Genomic DNA, 20,752 nt, shown 5'->3' with positions numbered 1-20,752 from the left:
AAAAATATATTGTATGACAATATATGTATAACCTGTATCCTATTTCTTATTGCCTGCCACCTTGGGAAGAAGAGAGGAGTAGGAAGGGGAAAGAGAGAGAGAGAGAGACAGAGAGAGACAGAGACAGAGACAGAGACAGAGAGAGAGAACATAGATTGCAAAATGTCAGAAAGATTGTAGTGATGAAAAAAATAAAATTAAAAAACTAATAGCTTTGAAAGACTTAAAAACTGATCAGCACAATGACCAACCACATTTGCAAAAGAATAAGAATGAAATGTGCTATCCATGGTACTATGAGGAAGGGTGCTATAGCTAAAAGTATCAATAACAGCAAGCAACCACTTTATTAAGTTCATGCTATCTTAGCACTATATCTGTTTTTAATATAGATGAAATGAGGAATTGTTGGGGAATTTAATTTAAAAAAATAACACACCTATGGATTAAACCCCATTGTTCTTTTTTGTTATAAGAAAAATAAAGTGCTTCACTGTGTTGTTTCTTCTGAATAAGCCATCCTGAGTTATACTTAGAGTTTCTCAATCAAGGTATACCTTGGGAAGAAGACACAAAAGGGTTTGGGACCACAAGAGTGACAAACAACACCAGTATAATTAAAATTGTCTGGATGCTCTCCAGTGTATACATATTTTCTCCTTTGACATATTGCCATTCAATTGAATTTGTTAGAATTTTACTCTATTATAATAGAGACAGTTATGATATAATGATAACTATAATATAAACTATGATGATATCTAACATCATGAGAGCTGACATCAAAGCCAAGGTGGCCTGAGTTGAAGTCCTACATGCCATACATAGTGTGACCTTGGGCAATTCACATAACATCTTAAGTGTTCAAGATAACTCTATAAGTTGCAGAGAAGGCGTCAGACATAATTGACAGAGGGAGTTTACTCACCCTGGAATTCTATATACCAATGAACAGCCCAGGAGAGCCCACTAACCCTAGCTTCACTCTACAACAATGGCAAAGTATTTGAACAGAAGCATAGGATCTTAGCTCTGGAAGAGGTGTAAGAGATCAATTGATACCCGAATCACAATTCCCTCTACATCATCTGTGATGATCATCCATATTTTTTCCTGGGAGAACTCCATTGATGAGAAACTCACTGATTCCTGAGGTAGCATATTTTACTTTGAGAGCTGTCAGGAAGATTTTCCTTTATGTTAAGCCTGAAATTGCCCATTTGCAATTTCTACTCTCTGTTCCTACCTCTTATCTCTAGAGTCAAGCAAAACAAGCCAATTTCCTCTTCAACATGATAGTCCTTCCAATACTTGAAGACAGCCAACCTTCTCTTACTCTCATCCAAGTGTCTAATCTCAGTTTTGTTTTTAATCTCAGTTTTGTTGCTGATTAATGCTGATGTATGCTTAATATAATTAAATGTCTTTTAAAATTAAAATTTTATTTTTCAAAATGAACAGAAATCTATTTTTTTCCTTCCTCTTGTCTCCCTCCCTTCCCCACCCCACATACACCAAAGGGAAAAAATAAAGAAAAACAAATCCCCTTCAGCAAATATACATAGCCAAACTAATTCCTTCATTGTTTATGCTGATAAAAATATTTATGTCATTCTCTACCATAAATCCCACAGTTTCTCTGTCAGGAGGTGTATAGCATGCTTCATCATTGGTTCTCTGGCATCAAGGATGCTCATTGGGTTAATAATAGTCCTTACACCTTTCAAAGTTGTGTGTCATTATAGTATTATTATATGATTTGTTCAACTGATTCTTTTCATTTCACTATTAGCTTATAAAAATTTAAATATTCATTTTAATAATGTTGATTTTATAGTATAAATTGTTCTTCTAGTTCTACTCTCTTCACTGTAAAGGAGTTCATACAAGTCTTTAAAAATGTTTCCTTGAAATAACTTCTTTAATCATTTTTATAGTATAATATTATTAAAATACATGAAAATACCACAACTTGTTTAGCCATTCTTCAACTAGTGATCTTAGTTTGCAGATTTTTAAACCATTTTAATTTTTTATGAACTAGAAAGTCATTTCCAAAAATTAATATTTACATATGCAGAGAAAGCCAGAAAAAGAGAATTGTTGCAAGTATTTAGTTCATATTTGTCATATTTTTCCTCTTTGATCATTGATAACTTGCTTTTTATTCTTTTCAGAACTATTTTTCTTATCCTTTAACCATTTATCTATTTGGAGAATACCTTTTTAGTTGTAGACATGGACAGAGAGATATTACATTAATATCAGTTCCCCCTATATCTTGGATATGAAGTGTTTATCATAGAAATTTACTTAAGAGACTTTTCTATCATTTAACTATTTCTATTCTCATTCTAGTTATGTTGATTCTGTTTGTACAAAGTCATTTCAATTGTACAAAATAAAAATTGACCATTTTCTCCCCTATAAGCATCACTCTCTTATTTGGTCTAGAATGTTTTCTCTTTCTATAGTTGTGAAAGATATCTTCTTCCCTTCTCCTCTGATTTATTTATGATATAACCTTTTTATATCTAGATCACATATATATTTGTAGCTTACTTTGTTGCAAGGTATATAATTTGATTTAAGTATAATTTCTCCTAAACGTTTTTCAAATTCCCTAACAATGTTTTGTTGGAGAGCGAGTCTTTCTACCAGTAAGGTATATTCTTGAATTTTTTAGATACTATGCTAATGTTCAGTTGTTTCTGAAACTTTTTAAACTAATATGTTCATTTTAACAACGTTTTTCATTTAAAAACACAGAACCAAAATGTTTTGATGAATGATGCTATGTGATAAAGTTATGGACCATTTTGTTCTATTTTTTCATTATTTTCTTTAGAATTCTTTTATTTCTTTAATTTTTTTCAATTACAGCATATAGAAACAAATTTTGACAACTGTTTTCATTTGTGAACTTTTATTCCTTCAGAGTAAGTTACAATTTTTACTATATATTTAATGACACATTAGTAGATAATATAACATATTCATATAGCTGCTGTATTCATCTGATTCCTATGTGTACCTTTGTTAGCAGATACTTAGATATTCTGTTCACTGTGTAGTAATTTTGAAGGGAATTTCTTCATGCCATGTTTTCTTTTGTAATACATAGAATCAATGGTGATTTTGAAATTATTACTTATTTTCAACATACATTAAAAAAAAAACTTTGAGTTGCATATCTCTCCTCTTCCCCTCCCACCACCCATTGAGAAGCCAAGAAATGCAAATTAATTATGTTAGCCATGTTGCAATAAAAAGAAGCAAAAAAATGTGAAAAAAGTTACGCTTCAGTCTACATTCTGACTCCATCAATTTGTTTCTCTGGAGTTAGATAGCATTTTTTATCATGAGTTCTTTAGAATTGACTTGGATCATTGCATTGATCAAAATAGCTAAGTCATTCACAGCTGATCATCATATAATACTGCAGTTACTGTGTTCTGTTTTCTCCTGGTTCTCCTCACATCAATTTGCTTGAACTCGTGTAATTATTCCAGGTATTTTCATTTTTCATAGCACATTAATATTGCATTACAATCATATACCACAACTTGTTCAGCCATTGCCCAACTGATGGACATCGTCTCAATTTCCAATTATTTGCTAGCACAAAAAGAGTTGTTATAAATATTTTTATACCTATAGATTATTTCCCTTTTTCTTTTATCTCTTTGGGATATAGACCTAGTAATGGTATTGGTGGGTCAAAGGGTATACAGTTTTATGGCCCTTTGGGTATAGTTCCAAATTGTTCTTCAGAATAATTAGATCAGCTCAAAACTCCACTGCAATGCATCAGTGTCTCAGTTTCTCCCTATCACATCCAACATTCATCATTTGACTTTGTGTCTAATTGGCTGGGTATAAGGTGGTGTCTTAGAGTTGTTTTAATTTGCATTTCTCTAATTAATAGTGATTTATAGCATTTTTCACATCACTATAGCTAGCTTTGATTTCTTCTGGAAATTGCCTGTTCATAAAATATGATTATTTTTCTGCCTCTATTTTATATTCTGCTAATTTACTGAAGTAATTATTTAGATGTTCCAATTAAGTTTAATTGAATCTCTTGAATTCTTTAAGTAAACCAGACTATTATCTCTGCAAAAAGTGATGCTTTTCCTTTTTTGCCTAATATTTATTCCTTTAATTTTTTCATCTTAAAGCAAGAATTTTTAGAATTAATGGATATAATTTCAAAAACTATCACTTTGCTTGCTTTATCCCAGTTATTATTGGAAAAGTCTTGAGTTTTTTCTCCATTTTTGGTAATATTAGTGCTTGGTTGGATGGATACCATTTGCCATATTTTTTTTAAAAGTCCACATATATAGAGTTTCTCTTTTTTTTTAAACAAATATGACTTGTATGTTGTCAAACATTTAAAAAATCTACTGATATAATCACATTATTGCAAAAATTGCTTTTGTTATTTATGTGATAATTTCTAGTTTCCTTAATAGTGAACCAACCTTGCATTACGTAATGTCACAATTGATAAGAATATTGGACCTAGAATCAGGAAGAATTGAATTCAAATTCAACCTCAGAAATGAAGAAGTCTGTGATCTTGCACAAGTCAATTATGTGCTGTCTGCTCCAGTCTTCTCACCTGCAAAATGGATATAATAGCACCTACTTTCAAGGATGTAAGGAAGGAAAAAAATGAAATTATATTGATAATGCACATTGCAAACCTTAAAGTGCTATAAGTTCTTTCTCGTGTGTGAGAGTATGTGCTTGTGTGTGTATGTAAAATATCTAGGTTTACTAGTATAAATCAAACTTTATAATCTTTTTAATATTTTGATGTTACCTCTTTAAAAATATATAATGAAATATTTATGCATTGATTATATATATGTATATATGTGTGTGTGTGGTCTGTTTTTTTATATCTGACTTATTTCTACTTGGTTTATGTGTCAGAACCATATTTGTCTCATAAAAGGAGTTTGGTTGGATGATATTTTCCTCTATTTAAAAAAAAGAATTTATCTAATATTTATTGATTTGTTTTGTTAATGTTTGACAGAACTCACTAGTAAATCCATTTGGATCTGGTTTTTATTTTATTTTTTCCATTAGTAGTTAATATGTGGCTTCTTTGTATTTTCCCCGAAACACTTACTTAGGTTATCATGTTTTAGATAGAGTAAAATTTAAATAATTTCCTTTTATTTTCTCTTTAATTATTGTGATTTTATTCATTCCATTGGTCATTTAGTTTTCCTCTTTAAAAACAAATTAAATTAGCTTATTGTTTCAAAGATTCCAGGCCTTACTACAGTGCTTGGAACATAGTAGGCAATTAATAAATGCCTATTGACTGACTGACTGACACTAACTCTCTCAATTCATTGTAAGAACTCATTATTCTTATATGTCATAACATACTCCTGACCATTCTTAAGCTTTTAATCTATTAAAATCTCCATTTTAGCTCCAATATCTTTTTTTTTAAACCATTACCTTCCATCTTAGAATCAATACCATGTATTGGTTCCAAAGCAAAATAAAAAAGTGATAAGGATTTGGCAAGGCTGGACTAAGTGACTTGCCCAGGGTCACATAGCTAGGAAGTGTCTGAGGCCACATTTGAACCCAGGACCTCCCAACTTTAGGTCAGATTCCCTATTCACTGAGCCACTTAGCTGCTCCCCCTCTCCAATATCTTTTAAAGATGACTGACAGTGGCCATGTTTATTCTATAATATCTGCAGGATGCCATTTATGCAGAACACATGAATTGTGCTCATTAAGGGCAGCTAGGTGTTCTCTTACCATTTTTTGGTGTAAACTTTTCAGTATTAGTTTTGTTTTTGTCTTTTCACAAAGAGTTCACATCTTTGTTTACAAAGAATCATGCTGTAGTTTACTAGGTAATTGCTTCCTATGACTATTTTGCATTGCCATGGGTAGTATTACTTATTCTTTAAATTTCACACTCTTTTCCCAAAAATATCTATAAGCCAGAAACATCTAGTTCTTAAAAAATTGCCATTTTTGTTGCAGGAAGTTTTTTCCATCTTGGAAAATTTTGGGTACTATTATATTGAAGAGATAAGCCTGGAGCTATTTCTGGTAATAGAAATGATACTGTGGAGATATTTCTAGTTGTAATAAGTGAGATACTCTGGCTGACTAGAGAGATACTAGTGGAAACCTCAGGGTGCCTAATTGTAATAGAGATATAGATACTTCTGAAAGATAGAAAGATACTACTAGAGGGGATACTCTGAGGTTGCCTATTGATCACTACTGATGGCTAATATATCAAAATATTTCTTACCCTCCACCCTTCACCTCCCAGTTTTCCACCCAAACCCTCCTGCCTCCCTTTCCCCTCCCCCTGTCTTAGTCAGCCACCTTCTAAGTAACTCAGGAGAACTATGAGATTTCAGAGAAATATTCTTTACTCTTCTTTTCTCAAGTAAGGGGCTTTATTGGGAAAATAGGACAAGGATGGAAGATGAGGTGAGAGGGATAGGGTTGTCCCTCATCTGTAAGGAGGGTTAGGAGGATTTTGGAAAATGTCAGTCCTGTCACAATTGTGACACAAAAGGCTGTCAGGGAGATGGAGGACAACTATTTAATCTTCTTTCTTCTTCTTTCAAACTCAAATCTCAAATATACTCTCAGTTCTTCACACTCTAAACCACCAACAAAAGTTAATTTCTTCTCAGTCTTAGCTCCAGAAGCCACCCCCCAAGGGTCCTTCAGCCTAGGACAGAAGATACCAGGGGTCCAGTTCAGAGTTTCTTCCCACTTCAGCCTGACTTAACTCTCCAACTGTCTTTCCTGGGAACATTCTATTTGGAATATTCTTTCTTGATTGACAGATGATGTCCCCAGCTTTCTGTCTTGCATGCATGAAGTTCTCTCTTCCTTCATACCTCTTCCACACTATTAATAATTTACTACCTATATGACCTTTGTCAAATTACTTAAACTGTTTCATTTTTCTCAACAGTAAAAAAGGGAGAATAATAATAGCACCTACATCACAAGTTACTTTAAGGTGAGGATAAAATAAGATAAAAAATAATATAAAATAAAATAAAAATAAAATATTTTAAAGCATTAGTAGTGTCTAGCACATGATGGGTACTAAATATTATTGTTATTAATAGTATAAAAACAGATGAGATTTGTAAATGAAATATCATAAGTAATATGATATTTTAGTAGGAGAACTTATGTTTAGGGCACAGTGGGACAGGAGTATTGGGAAAGAAGGGTATTACATCTTTAATTTCCTGACAATGATGTCCTTTCTACCAAGTTGATCTCATGGAGAACATTTGGGGGTCTTTAACCTATGGGACTAAAATCTTAACCAGTGTTTTAAAGAATGCTTGCAACCTTTCCTATAAGAATATTGAATGTACAGGATTAGCAGACAAGTAATAAATTTAGAAATTAATGGTTCAGTGATTTGTAGGAAGTTTATAATTATTCAGCAATTCCATTCAACAAGTATTTATTCATCAGTAATTCCTTGTACAAGGCTAAATGCTAAGGATGCCAAACCAACAACTGAAACAGACACTGTCATTTTTAAGAATGTATGTCTTACTGTGAGGAGGGGTAGGCAGATGATAAGAGAATATGAGTGAGAATATGAGTGGGAGAAAAACAGAGGAACACATAAAAACGGGTTAGTGAATTGTTATATAAAAAGACATACCCTGAGTAGTTTTCTCTCTCCCTTTTTTCCATGACATGGTATGAGGATCTCTTTAGCGTTCTGGATAAAACCACAGTTGACTCAGGGAATTGAATAGTCTATCCATTCTAGGAAACATCTGGCTTCTGTGCAGTGGCAAAAAAAAAGATAAAAATGGGAAACAGAAGTTAGGACATTTATCTTAATGAATGAGGTAAGGAGAGATAATAGCACCATAACTCATTAACTGCTATTGCAGTATTTCCGGTATATGAAGATAAATGTCATAAAAGATAAGTCATTAATATTTTATATAAAATATCAATGGATCAAACCAAATGTACATGGCAAATAGTATTATATAAGGGGCAATCCAGTGTCAATGAACATTTTTGTCATGTATAGAATTGGCTAACACATTTACAGGTAGGGTATCCAATCTAACCTCTTTATTGAAGAATAAATGAAGAATGAAGAAACTGAGGTCCAAAGAAAAGGAACTTACTCAAAATCACTTAGCCAGAGGGTGAAAGAGCCAGAATTTGAATTGATGCCTTTAAAAATAATTAATTAATTTGTTTGAAGTGTTTTTTTTCCCCCTATGACTTTTGATTCCAATTCCAGCACTGCTTCTATAATACCAGTCTTCCTTCTAGGTGATATTCAAATGTGAGGGATGGAAGGGAAGAGAGAAGTATAATATTTGGGAAAAAATGTGATTGATGATGATGAATTGGAGAACTGTTCTCTCCAAAGCTGATAATAATTTCTTAATTGTCAAAAATAAAGAGTTTTTCTTAATCCTCATAGTTCTTGACCTTTCAGTGGCTTTAACACTGTTGATCAGTCTCTTCTCAGTACTCTCTGGGTTTTTTTATGCCATGATTCTCTCCTAGTCCTCCTCCTGCCTATGTAACTGCATCTCAGGCTCTGGGTATTTTCAAGGGCATTCCCCAATTACTGGAAGTCTCTTATTTGTGCATCATAATTTACCTGGATTGCTTCAAGTCCCTACTAATACACAGTATTCTTTTCTATTTGCCCTCAATTCTAGTAGTTTTCCTATATTATTTATCCAAAATTTATCCTGTCTAAATCTTGTTTGTACATACATTTTACATGTTGTCTCCCTCATTAGACTGCAAACCCCTTGAAACCAAGGACTAGTTTTTGCGGCTCTTTTTTCTTCAGCACTTAGCACAGTGTTTGGCACATAGTATATATTATAGTATAGATTGATTGTAGAAAAACAGGAAAAAGTCAAGATTGAGACATAAGGAAGATAATTCAAGAATTCTATTGCAGAAATACAAATGACTTAAAAATGTTGTTCAAAGCGATCCAGCAATCATGAGAAAATGAACTGTCACATTGCTATTAAAAACAAATATGGGAGGTTAAATATGTATCCATTTGTGTTTATAAACGTGTATATACATGCACATTGGATTTTGGATGTCAGGAAAATTAGGCTAGAGAATCATTTCTACTATTAACTACTAATCAATCTACTAGATGAATCCTTTGCAGTGGCACAAAGCAAAAATTTTAGAATCAGAAAATCTGAGTTCAGTCTCTAGTTTTGCCCACATATTACCTGTGTGACATCAGAGTTTAGCTTAGGACATCATTTCATTTCTCACCTGACTGTACTATTTTGGGTCTTCTATAATTTTTTTCCACCATGCCCCAGGAAGTTTATTATTGGTAAAAATTCATTACTTTGGTATTCCATCTTATCCTTACCTTCTTTCCCTCTGATTGGAGTGTGGAGTCATGAACTTCAACACTTCTGTTTTAGTAGGGACCTCTGATTATTACTACCTTGTTACGCCACTTTGGGATTTCTCTGATTTTCTGCCATGCCCCCTGGCTATTAAAAAAACAAGAAAATGATAAGGCAACATATAACTCAAAGAATATATGAATAATTGCTCTTCAGTTCGATTTTATTGGCTATTTTTGATAATGTACCTGCCTGGTACATGGTAGCACTTAATCAATGTTTATTGAATGAATGAAGGAATGATAAACTATTGTTAAGTTCCTTCTGTGTGCAGAATATTCTGCTATTTGTTGTGAGACATACAAAGTTTAAAATAGATGCAACCCCTGCCTGCATGGAGCTAATCTTACATAGGCATATATACCATACACAAATAATGATGATGCATAATAACATGATAATTACATAAAAGAGATAAAAAGTTAGTGTCCTGGGGCCATGTTTTATTCTCTTCCTGCTGCTGTTCTGTTTCCTATGTGTTGGAATATTGCAATGTGGGAAGTCTAAACATTTCTCATCATCAGAGTTGTAATTATAGTGGAGAAATTAGAGCTTCACCCTAGACCTTACAAATTTACGGGACGGTAGTCTAAGGGATGCAGTTATGGTCCATGTGTGGGGGAGCTAGGATAGACTCCACTCCTCTAATAGGGTTTGGGAAAATCAGAGTCAGACATGTCCTCTTCCATCGAAATGCTAACGCTTTGGTTTCTTTTCCCCCCAAGACAAGGCTAGCAGGAATGTATGCAGGTGAGAATGGCAGAAGTTACTCAGTCCTGAAACTTCTCTGCATGGAATAAGCTGTGCACTTAGAAGAAAGAAGGGGGAAATTGTGTTGCTTTTCTTCTAAGCCACAGGTTGCTAATGGTTGACTCCAACCAGTTTTCTTGATTATATCAGCTTTGGTTTTCTAGATCCAGCCCTTAGGTGAATGGAAGGCTTGGGAGAAACTAAAACCAAGAGCAAAAAATCATCAAGAGAAGCACAAGAAAGCTCAATGCACCGGGAAGAGGTGGGCTAAGGGGACATAGACATTCTTTCAGTACCAGCTGTCTCCTGTTATAAACTTCCAATCCCCACCTAGAATGCCTGATACTCTGGCTACTAGGTTTACTGAAAAACAAAAGCAGGAGATGGGTATCCAGACTATTATGAGCACTGGAAATGAGCTATGTGACCCTGTAAGAATTCCTTCTTTTAAGACCTATAAGAACTGATGCAGAAGGAAGTGAGGAGAAGCAGAAAGAAAAAGAACCAAAAAGAAAAAAAAAACCTTACCAATAACAATACTATTTCAAAGGGGGGGAAATTGAAGAACTTTGATTAATTCAGTGACAACTGAAGAACAATAATGAAACAGCGTGCCCGCTTCCTGATAGAGGCGAGGAACTCAAGTGAGGAATAAGATGTATATTTTTGGACATAGCTTAAATGGGGATTTTCTGTGCCTATCCATTTTGACTTTTTTGTTTGTTTCTCTTTGTTTTCTATCAGAAAGAGATTTTGGTAGGGCATGGGGAATTAGGAGTGGTGTCACCAAAAAATAAAAGATTGGAAAGGTGAGTTATTAAAATATTTAAAAGAGGAGAACAGAAGGAAGTTCAGAAAAACACAGGTAAAGTAGATAACTTTACAAGTGAAAAGTTGAAGTATATTAGGGGAGCTGGGTAGCCACAGTGACCATGTTGTTCAGCACTTCATATCTTCCTTGAAGGTCCTGGGGGCATTGACAGAATTGTTGGCCCCAGTTTCCATGTGACTATTGACCTGGGTTTGCCTACTTTGCAACAAACTGCAAGAAACATCCTATCTCTTTACCAATATGTATTGATTCATACTATTTTTGTAAAAGAAATAACTGGAATTTTTTTAAATAATCAAAAGAAAGAGGGAGATAAACAGCCAAACCAAGCTCTGGGAATTTGTGAAGAATTAAGGTATGTGAGTACCAAATATTTTTACAAACTTTGGAATGTCCTAATGAAATGGAGAAATATTATTCTGTTGGAACAGGAATCCATATGACAAGGACTACCAATGTCAAGAGTAGAACCATTAGATTTCAATCTATAGATATTTTAGATCAAGTAGTTCAGGGACAACATGATGTTCTGAGATTTCTTCTGATAGTCAAGAAATGCCAAGAGCAGGTGTCCATAAAAAAGATACTTTTATTTTTGCTTGCAGTTTCTGGCACAAGAACTATGGTGTCTAAACAAAAGATACAACAACAACAATGTTCTTTGCAAAGCCTTCTGTGGCACAATTTGTCTGACTGAACCTTGGAAAGTACTTGTTATGATGCCAAGAAGAAAAATTAAGAGAGAAGGAATTTTTTTTGAAGTTTCCCAAAAAGTTTCCAAATACTTGTGCTTAAAATCACATAATGAAATCTAACCAAGCATAAATTGACATCTTAATTTGACAGTTTTCCTAGTACTTTTCTATCCCAGGAAAATTGACTTTTCATTCATTGAAGTAATAACTTAAGATGTATAAATACAGAAAAAGGAAACTCAAGGTAAGTGGTTTATTTAAAATACCATCTCAATATTTATATATGAAGTATTGATAACACATCTTAATTGTGTCAAAAAAACCAGAAAGGAACAGGTTGAATTTATCATGTACTTTTAAATCTAATAGAGTCAGCTTCATATGCAAACATGTTTTAATTCACATTTTATGTAGAAATGCTCTCTTCCTCTATCTCTGTCTATCAGTGCTGTTTAAGAATAGAAGGAAAAGACAAAAATGGAATATGGAAAAGGCATTCCATTTTTTCTTCCACTGCCTCTCTTTACAATATTCAACTATCCTCAAACTTATACACATTATGACATTATGGTGAAACAACTTGGGAACTCACTTCTGGTTGCAGCCCTTTGTCATTCCCTGAGACCAAGCATCATTCACCATCTTCCTAAGTAAGTGGAGATGAGTACCTAGAGTCAAGGCAGCATGTGGACAAGAATGATGGTAGTGGAGGAAAGAAATGGGAGGGCAGAGAATGTTGAGTAGGGAGCCTCCTCTCCTCAAATTTGACTATCAGCTTCTCCATCACCTGGCAACAGAAGACATAGCCACTACCTACTTGGCACTAAATAACTATTAAAAATAGAAAATGTACTTCCCATATATCACTTCTCTTTCATAGTCCCTACTGAAGCTAAATTATTGCTGCATTTTGCCTCTACTTCTCCCATTTCTTTTGCTTTCTCTGTTTCTCTTCCTTCCAGTCTCCTTTTCTGAATCATCATCCATGTTCCACCTCCTAAGCACTGATGAGCTAAAATAATACTTGCCAAGCTTTGCATTCTCTCTTTGTGTACCCCATCTAAGTGATTTTATCAGCTGCCACACGTACAATTATTGTCACTTTCGAGATGATTTCCTGACCCAAACCTACTCTCTCTCCCGTTCCTGTTCTTCAGTGTCTCCTTTTAAATCTCCATAGATATCTCCAAATCATCATGTCTGAAATGGAAGTCATTGTTTTCCCCTATTAACCCTACCTTTTACCCAACACTTCTTATTTTTTCTTTAGCACATCTAGATATCCAGGTTCTAACCTTCAATTAATTCTTCACTCCTCCCTCTCCATCCTCTTCATTTACAATCATTTGCCAAGTCTTGTAGGTTCTACTTTCCCATCATCTCACATCTGTCCCATAATTTCTATATCTACTGCCATCACCCTCATTGCTTCATATTTGGACTAATGAAATGGCTACCCAATTAGAAACAGAATATTCCATTCTCTCTCTTCCCTTATGCTTGCTCCACTCCAACTATTTTCCTGAAACATGAATCTGAATATGGCATTCACCTTTCCAAGAACCTTCAATCCTGGGTATATATTTCAGAAAAAAACACCATTGTAAATCAGTATCCTCAAGTTCTCCCAAAGAAAACATTCAGGCTTCAGAATCAAGTGATGAATTGGAACTAAATGAACCACTTTGAATAATCTGTACACCCACAGCCACATGGAGAAGTAAATCCTAAACCCTTTTAATATCATTTTGAGAAGGTGAATAGGCTGTGTTTTCTATATTTACACTCTCTTTTCAAGTACTTGTTTCTCAGGAAATTTATTTTTGTAGTCATTATGACTTAAATGGAAAATATAGGTCTTAGACCGAAATGTGGAAAGGAATGTCTAATCTGGTTTGTTTGAATTTTGTTGACTTAGTAGTAAACTATAAAAGTATGTATCCAAATAGTTTTAAACAAAGCAAAGAAGAAATCAATAACTTTAAAAAATTAAACATGTTTGGAAACACATGCTTATGGCCTTATAAAATGATATATTTTGTGACTTTAAAATACATTTTTCCATGCTTATATCTACCCTATAAATCATCTACCGATATCATTTTTGTTTGCTTGTTTTACTTTTTTTAATTTTCTTTATTTTATTCTGATAACAAATTTACACACAAGTTTTCCATGTTTAAATGATTCATGTTGTTTTCCTCCCTTCTTCTCTCCCCCTCCCAGAGTTGATAAGTAATTCCATTGGGCTATACATGTATTATCTTGGTATACATTTTTTTTAACTTTACCTTTTCTCTTAGAATTGATATGAGTATCATTTCAAGGCAGAAGAGTGGTAAGGGCCAGGCAATTGGAATTAAATGATTTACCCAGGGTCACATAGTTAGGAAGTGTCTTAGGCCAGATTTGAACCCAGGTCCTCCCAAATCCAAGCCTAGCACTCTATCTGCTCAGCCACCTACCTGTCCCCTATTGATATACTTTTAACAAGAACAGAAAAATCTATCAGAACAATGTCTAATATGTTGAAATAAATATGGCTTCCAAATAGCTGAGGTGCTTTTAAAATCCCTTGATTCTCTCTTTTGTAAGGTTTTTGGTACACATGCGAAGCATATCTCAATCTTATTTTTGGAGGAAATTTTGAAAGAACCAGAGTCAGTTGTATATTTATTTGACTAGATAGATATGAAATCATGATTCCATTATTTAGTATTTCTATCTCACCTCTTTTTCCTTACATCTCCCAATGAAACTTTGTAATAGAGTTACTTTCATACTGTCCACTAGAAAAAAAATGCAAGTTTCAGAAATATTTCAAGTGGACTCAATACATAAAAAAATTTTTTTGGACATACCAATATGAGAATTTGTTTTATTTTCCTTTGAAATTTGTTATGTGTTTTTTCCTTATGGAGAAGTGGGAAGGAAAGAAAATAAATTCTTGTTAATTGAAACAAAATTTATAGATAATTCTTTTGAGGACAACTATGCTTTTGTAATTTCTATCTGAAACTTATTCTCCTAGAATTTTGGTTACAAGTGATCTTTGCTTTTTAAATTGTAATATATTCCTGAAAATTACTATAGAAAGAATGTCAGAGAATACAATGTGTTTTCCCTTAAGAATGACAACATTAGAGGTTATGTTGCTGACCTTGGATTTTGAATCAAATAAATCTTAGATATGGAACAAAAATATAGAGAGTTAAATGGCATAGTAGAGAGAGGAATGGACCTGAGTCAAGCTTCATACTCTAATTGTAACTGTGAATCAGTCAGTTTACTATTGCCTACCTCAGTTTCCTCACCTGTCAAATATGGATAATAATAGCACTGACATCTCTTAGGGTTGTTATGAGAATAAAATAACATTCATAAAAAATTTTGCAAAACATGCTATTAACATTATTTTATAAACACAAAGACAAAAGAACTATGTCTCCATAACAATTAAATTATCATGATGTAGTAATTATATACTTGATTAAACTATCATTATAATACTTTTTATATTTGGATTGTTTCAGTCTTGTCTCACTCTTTGTGAACCTTTTTTTGTTTGCTAGGAAAAGATGCTAGAATGGTTTGCCATTTCCTTCCCCAACTCATTATACAGATGAGGAAACTGAGAAAAAATGATTAGGTGACTTTCCTGGGATTGATCACACACATAGTAAGTGTCTAAGGCTGGATTTGAACTCAGTAAAACAATTCTTTCAGACTCCAGGATCAGAACTCTATTCACTGTAGCACCTACCTGCCCCAAGTAAAACATTATGGATAATAAATAATAATTATGTATTCAATGAATTATTTTGCCTGCCTTCTTCAATTTAGACAGGCTTTTTTTTATTGAGTAAGCATAATGATTCAGATGGCCCCTGCTTATCTTTAAAAAGTTGTCCAGGGAAATCATAACTACTATGATTTCCTTTCAGTAAATTTCAATATCCTAAAAAACAGGCAGTGAAAATCATTCCATTGTATTCAGTTAGGATAATTTCTTAATAACTATTGTAAGATCTCAATATTTGAAGCTCTTACTAAGAATTTTATTTTTAGGTTTGGAGATGAGGAATTATTTTTATTTTCTTTCTTCTGTATTTTTCTCTTTCCTCTAGACCAATAGCATCATCAGTGACAGCTTGGAAAGAGGCAAAGTAATTAGAAAAATGTAACAGAAAATGTGTGTGATCTGTGTGTGTATGTCATGTGCATGTTGGTGTGTGGGTGTTTGCAGGAACTGATACTGGGGGCTAATTGTGAGCTCATCCTAAGGATATAGACCTGAAAGCTTTAAAAATGAAGGCTTGCTTTTCGTGGTGACAAAGAATTGTAAATTGGGGAGATGCCCATCAAATGGGGAATTGCTGAACAAATTGCACTCTGTGTTGGTGATGGAATACTGTAGTACTATAAGGAATGATCAGCAGGATAATTTCAGAAAGAGCTGAAAAGATCTACATAAACTGATGCAGAGAGAAATTAGTAGAACTGGGAGAATATTGTACATAGTAATAGCAATACTGTATGATGATCAACTGTTAAAAGATTCAGCTACTCTTATCAATACAGTGATCCAGGTCAATTCTGAAGGACTTATGACAAAGAATACTATCCACCCTCAGAGAAATAACTGTTGGAATTGGATGCAAATCAAAGAATACTATTTTTCATGTTTGTTTTTATTTTAGAGTTTGGGTTTTAAACAAGTATTCTTTTTTTTTTTTAATATATTTTATTTGATCATTTCCAAGCATTATTCGTTAAAGACATAGATCATTTTCTTTTCCTCCCCCCCCCACCCCCCATAGCCGACGCGTAAGTCCACTGGGCATTAGATGTTTTCTTGATTTGAACCCATTGCTTTGTTGATAGTATTTGCATTAGAGTGTTCATTTAGAGTCTATCCTCTGTCATGTCCCCTCAACCTCTGTATTCAGGCAGTTGCTTTTTCTCGGTGTTTCCACTCCCATAGTTTATCCTTTGCTTATGAATGGTGTTTTTTTCTCCTGGATCCCTGTAAGTTGTTCAGGGACATTACACCGCCACTAATGGAGAAGTCCATTACGTTCGATTATACCACAGTGTATTAGTCTCTGTGTACAATGTTCTCCTGGTTCTGCTCCTCTCGCTCTGCATCACTTCCTGGAGGTTGTTCCAGTCTCCATGGAACTTCTCCACTTTATTATTCCTTTTAGCACAATAGTACTCCATCACCAACATATACCACAGTTTGTTCAGCCATTCCCCAATTGATGGGCATCCCCTCATTTTCCAGTTTTGGGCCACCACAAAGAGCGCAGCTATGAATATTTTTGTACAAGTCTTTGTGTCCATTATCTCTTTGGGGTACAGACCCAGCAGTGCTATGGCTGGATCAAAGGGTAGATATTCTTTTGTCGCCCTTTGGGCATAGTTCCAAATTGCCCTCCAGAATGGTTGGATCAGTTCACAGCTCCACCAGCAATGAATTAATGTCCCTATTTTGCCACATCCCCTCCAGCATTCATTACTTTCCTTTGCTGTTATGTTAGCCAATCTGCTAGGTGTGAGGTGATACCTCAGAGTTGTTTTGATTTGCATCTCTCTGATTAAAAGAGATGTAGAACACTTCTTCATGTGCTTGTTAATAGTTTTGATTTCTTTATCTGAGAACTGCCTATCCATTTCCCTTGCCCATTTATCAATTGGAGAATGGCTTGATTTTTTGTACAATTGATTTAGCTTATTATAAATATGAGTAATTAAACCTTTGTCAGAGGTTTCTATGAAGATTTTTTCCCAATTTGTTGTTTCCCTTCTGATTTTAGTTACATTGGTTTTGTTTGTACAAAAGCTTTTTAGTTTGATGTAGTCAAAATTATTTATTTTACATTTTGTGATTCTTTCTATATCTTGCTTGGTTTTAAAGCCTTTCCCCTCCCAAAGGTCTGACATGTATACTATTCTGTGTTTACCCAATTTACTTATGGTTTCCTTCTTTATGTTTAAGTCACTCACCCATTTTGAATTTATCTTGGTGTAGGGTGTGAGGTGTTGATCTATTCCTAGTCTCTCCCACACTGTCTTCCAATTTTCCCAGCAGTTTTTATCGAATAGTGGATTTTTGTCCCAAAAGCTGGGATCTTTGGGTTTATCGTATACTGTCTTGCTGAGGTCTCTTGCCCCCAGTCTATTCCACTGATCTTCCTTTCTGTTTCTTAGCCAGTACCAAATTGTTTTGATGACTGCTGCTTTGTAATATAGTTTTAGGTCAGGGACTGCAAGGCCCCCATCATATGTGTTTTTTTTCATTATTTCCCTGGATATCCTTGATCTTTTGTTCTTCCAAATGAACTTTGTTATGGTTTTTTCTAAATCAGTGAAGAAGTATTTTGGTAGTTCAATGGGTATGGCACTAAATAGATAAATAAGTTTGGGTAGGATGGTCATTTTTATTATATTGGCTCGTCCTATCCATGAGCAGTTAATGTTTTTCCATTTGTTCAAGTCTAGTTTTAGTTGTGTGGCGAGTGTTTTGTAGTTGTGTTCATATAGTTCCTGTGTTTGTCTTGGGAAGTAGATTCCTAGGTATTTTATTTTGTCTAAGGTGATTTTGAATGGGATTTCTCTTTCTAGTTCTTGCTGCTGAGCTGTGTTGGAGATATATAGAAAAGCTGATGATTTATGTGGGTTTATTTTGTATCCTGCAACTTTGCTAAAGTTGTTGATTATTTCAATTAGCTTTTTGGTTGAATCTCTAGGATTCTTTAAGTAGACCATCATGTCATCCGCAAAGAGTGATAACTTGGTCTCCTCCTTGCCTATTTTGATGCCTTCAATTCCTTTATCTTCTCTAATTGCTACTGCTAGTGTTTCTAGTACAATGTCAAATAGTAGAGGTGATAATGGGCATCCTTGTTTCACTCCTGATCTTATTGGGAATGCATCTAGTTTATCCCCATTGCAGATGATATTAGCTGTTGGTTTTAGATATATACTGTTTATTATTTTTAGGAATGACCCTTCTATTCCTATGCTTTCTAGTGTTTTTAATAGGAATGGGTGTTGTATTTTATCAAAGGCTTTTTCTGCATCTATTGAAATAATCATGTGATTCTTGCTAGTTTGCTTGTTGATGTGGTCAATTATGTGGATGGTTTTCCTAATGTTGAACCAGCCCTGCATCCCTGGTATGAATCCTACTTGATCATGGTGAATGATCCTTCTGATCACTTGCTGGAGTCTTTTTGCTAGTATCCTATTTAAGATTTTTGCATCTATATTCATTAGGGAGATTGGCCTATAGTTTTCTTTCTCTGTTTTTGACCTGCCTGGTTTTGGAATCAGTACCATGTTTGTGTCATAAAAGGAGTTTGGTAGAACTCTCTCTTTGCTTATTATGTCAAATAGTTTGTATAGTATTGGGATTAACTGTTCTCTGAATGTTTGATAGAATTCACAGGTGAATCCATCAGGCCCTGGGGACTTTTTCTTAGGAAGTTCTTTGATGGCTTGTTGGATTTCAATTTCTGATATGGGATTATTTAGGAATTCTATTTCCTCTTCTGTTAGTCTAGGCAGTTTGTATTTTTGTATATATTCATCCATTTCTCCTAAATTGGTGTATTTATTGCCATATAATTGGGCAAAGTAATTTCTAATGATTGCCTTAATTTCCTCCTCATTGGAGGTGCTGTCCCCCTTTTCATCTTTAATGCTGTGAATTTGCTTTTCTTCCTTACTTTTTTTAACTAGATTGACCAGTACCTTGTCTATTTTGTTTGTTTTTTCAAAGTACCAGCTTCTTGTCTCATTTATTAAATCAATAGTTCTATCACTTTCGATTTTATTAATTTCTCCCTTAATTTTTAGGATTTCTAATTTGGTTTTCTGCTGGGGGTTTTTAATTTGATCGCTTTCCAGTTTTTTTCATTTGCATTTCCAATTGATTGATCTCTGCTCTCCCTTGTTTGTTAATATAAGCATTCAGGGATATGAATTTACCTCTGATTACTGCTTTGGCTGCATCCCAAAAGGTTTGAAAGGATGTTTCGCCATTGTCATTTTCCTCGATGAAATTATTAATTGTTTCTATGATTTCTTCTTTAACTAAACGGTTTTGGAGTATCATATTGTTTAATTTCCAATTGGTTTTAGATTTGGTTTTCCATGTACCATTACTAATCATTATTTTTATTGCCTTGTGATCTGAGAAGGCTGCATTCATTATTTCTGCTTTTCTGCATTTGTGTGCTATGTTTCTGTGACCTAATGTATGGTCAATTTTTGTGAATGTGCCATGTGGTGCTGAGAAGAAGGTGTATTCCTTTTTATCCCTATTTATTTTTCTCCATATGTCTATTAATTCTAATTTTTCTAAGATTTCATTCACTTCTTTTACCTCTTTCTTATTTATTTTTTGATTTGATTTATCTAAATTTGATAATGGTTGGTTTAAGTCTCCCACTAGTATGGTTTTATTGTCTATTTCTTCCTTCAATTCTCCTAGTTTCTCCATTAGAAATTTGGGTGCTATATTATTTGGTCCATACATATTGATTAATGATATTTCCTCATTGTCTATAGTCCCTTTTAACAAAATATAATTACCTTCCCTATCCCTTTTGATCAGGTCTATTTTTGCATTGGCTTTATCAGATATCATGATTACCACTCCTGCCTTCTTTCTATCAGTTGAAGCCCAGAAGGTCTTACTCCATCCTTTAATTCTGACCTTGTGGGTGTCAACCCGCCTCATGTGTGTTTCTTGAAGACAACATATGGTAGGGTTTTGGATTCTAATCCATTCTGCTATTCGTCTACGTTTTATGGGTGAGTTCATCCCATTCACGTTCAAAGTTATGATTGTCATTTGTGGACTCCCTGGCATTTTGATTGCCTTCCCTAATTCTAACCTTTTCTTCTTCGGCTCTACCTTTTAGTCCAGTGATTTACTTTGAAACAGTCCCCCTTGTCCCCTCCCTTGATGTTTCCCTTTTTAGTCCCTCCCTTTT

This window comes from Monodelphis domestica, chromosome 6 (assembly GCF_027887165.1).
Source record: "Monodelphis domestica isolate mMonDom1 chromosome 6, mMonDom1.pri, whole genome shotgun sequence".
In the NCBI taxonomy this organism is placed as follows: domain Eukaryota; kingdom Metazoa; phylum Chordata; class Mammalia; order Didelphimorphia; family Didelphidae; genus Monodelphis; species Monodelphis domestica.
Note: the sequence above shows the minus strand (reverse complement) of the source record.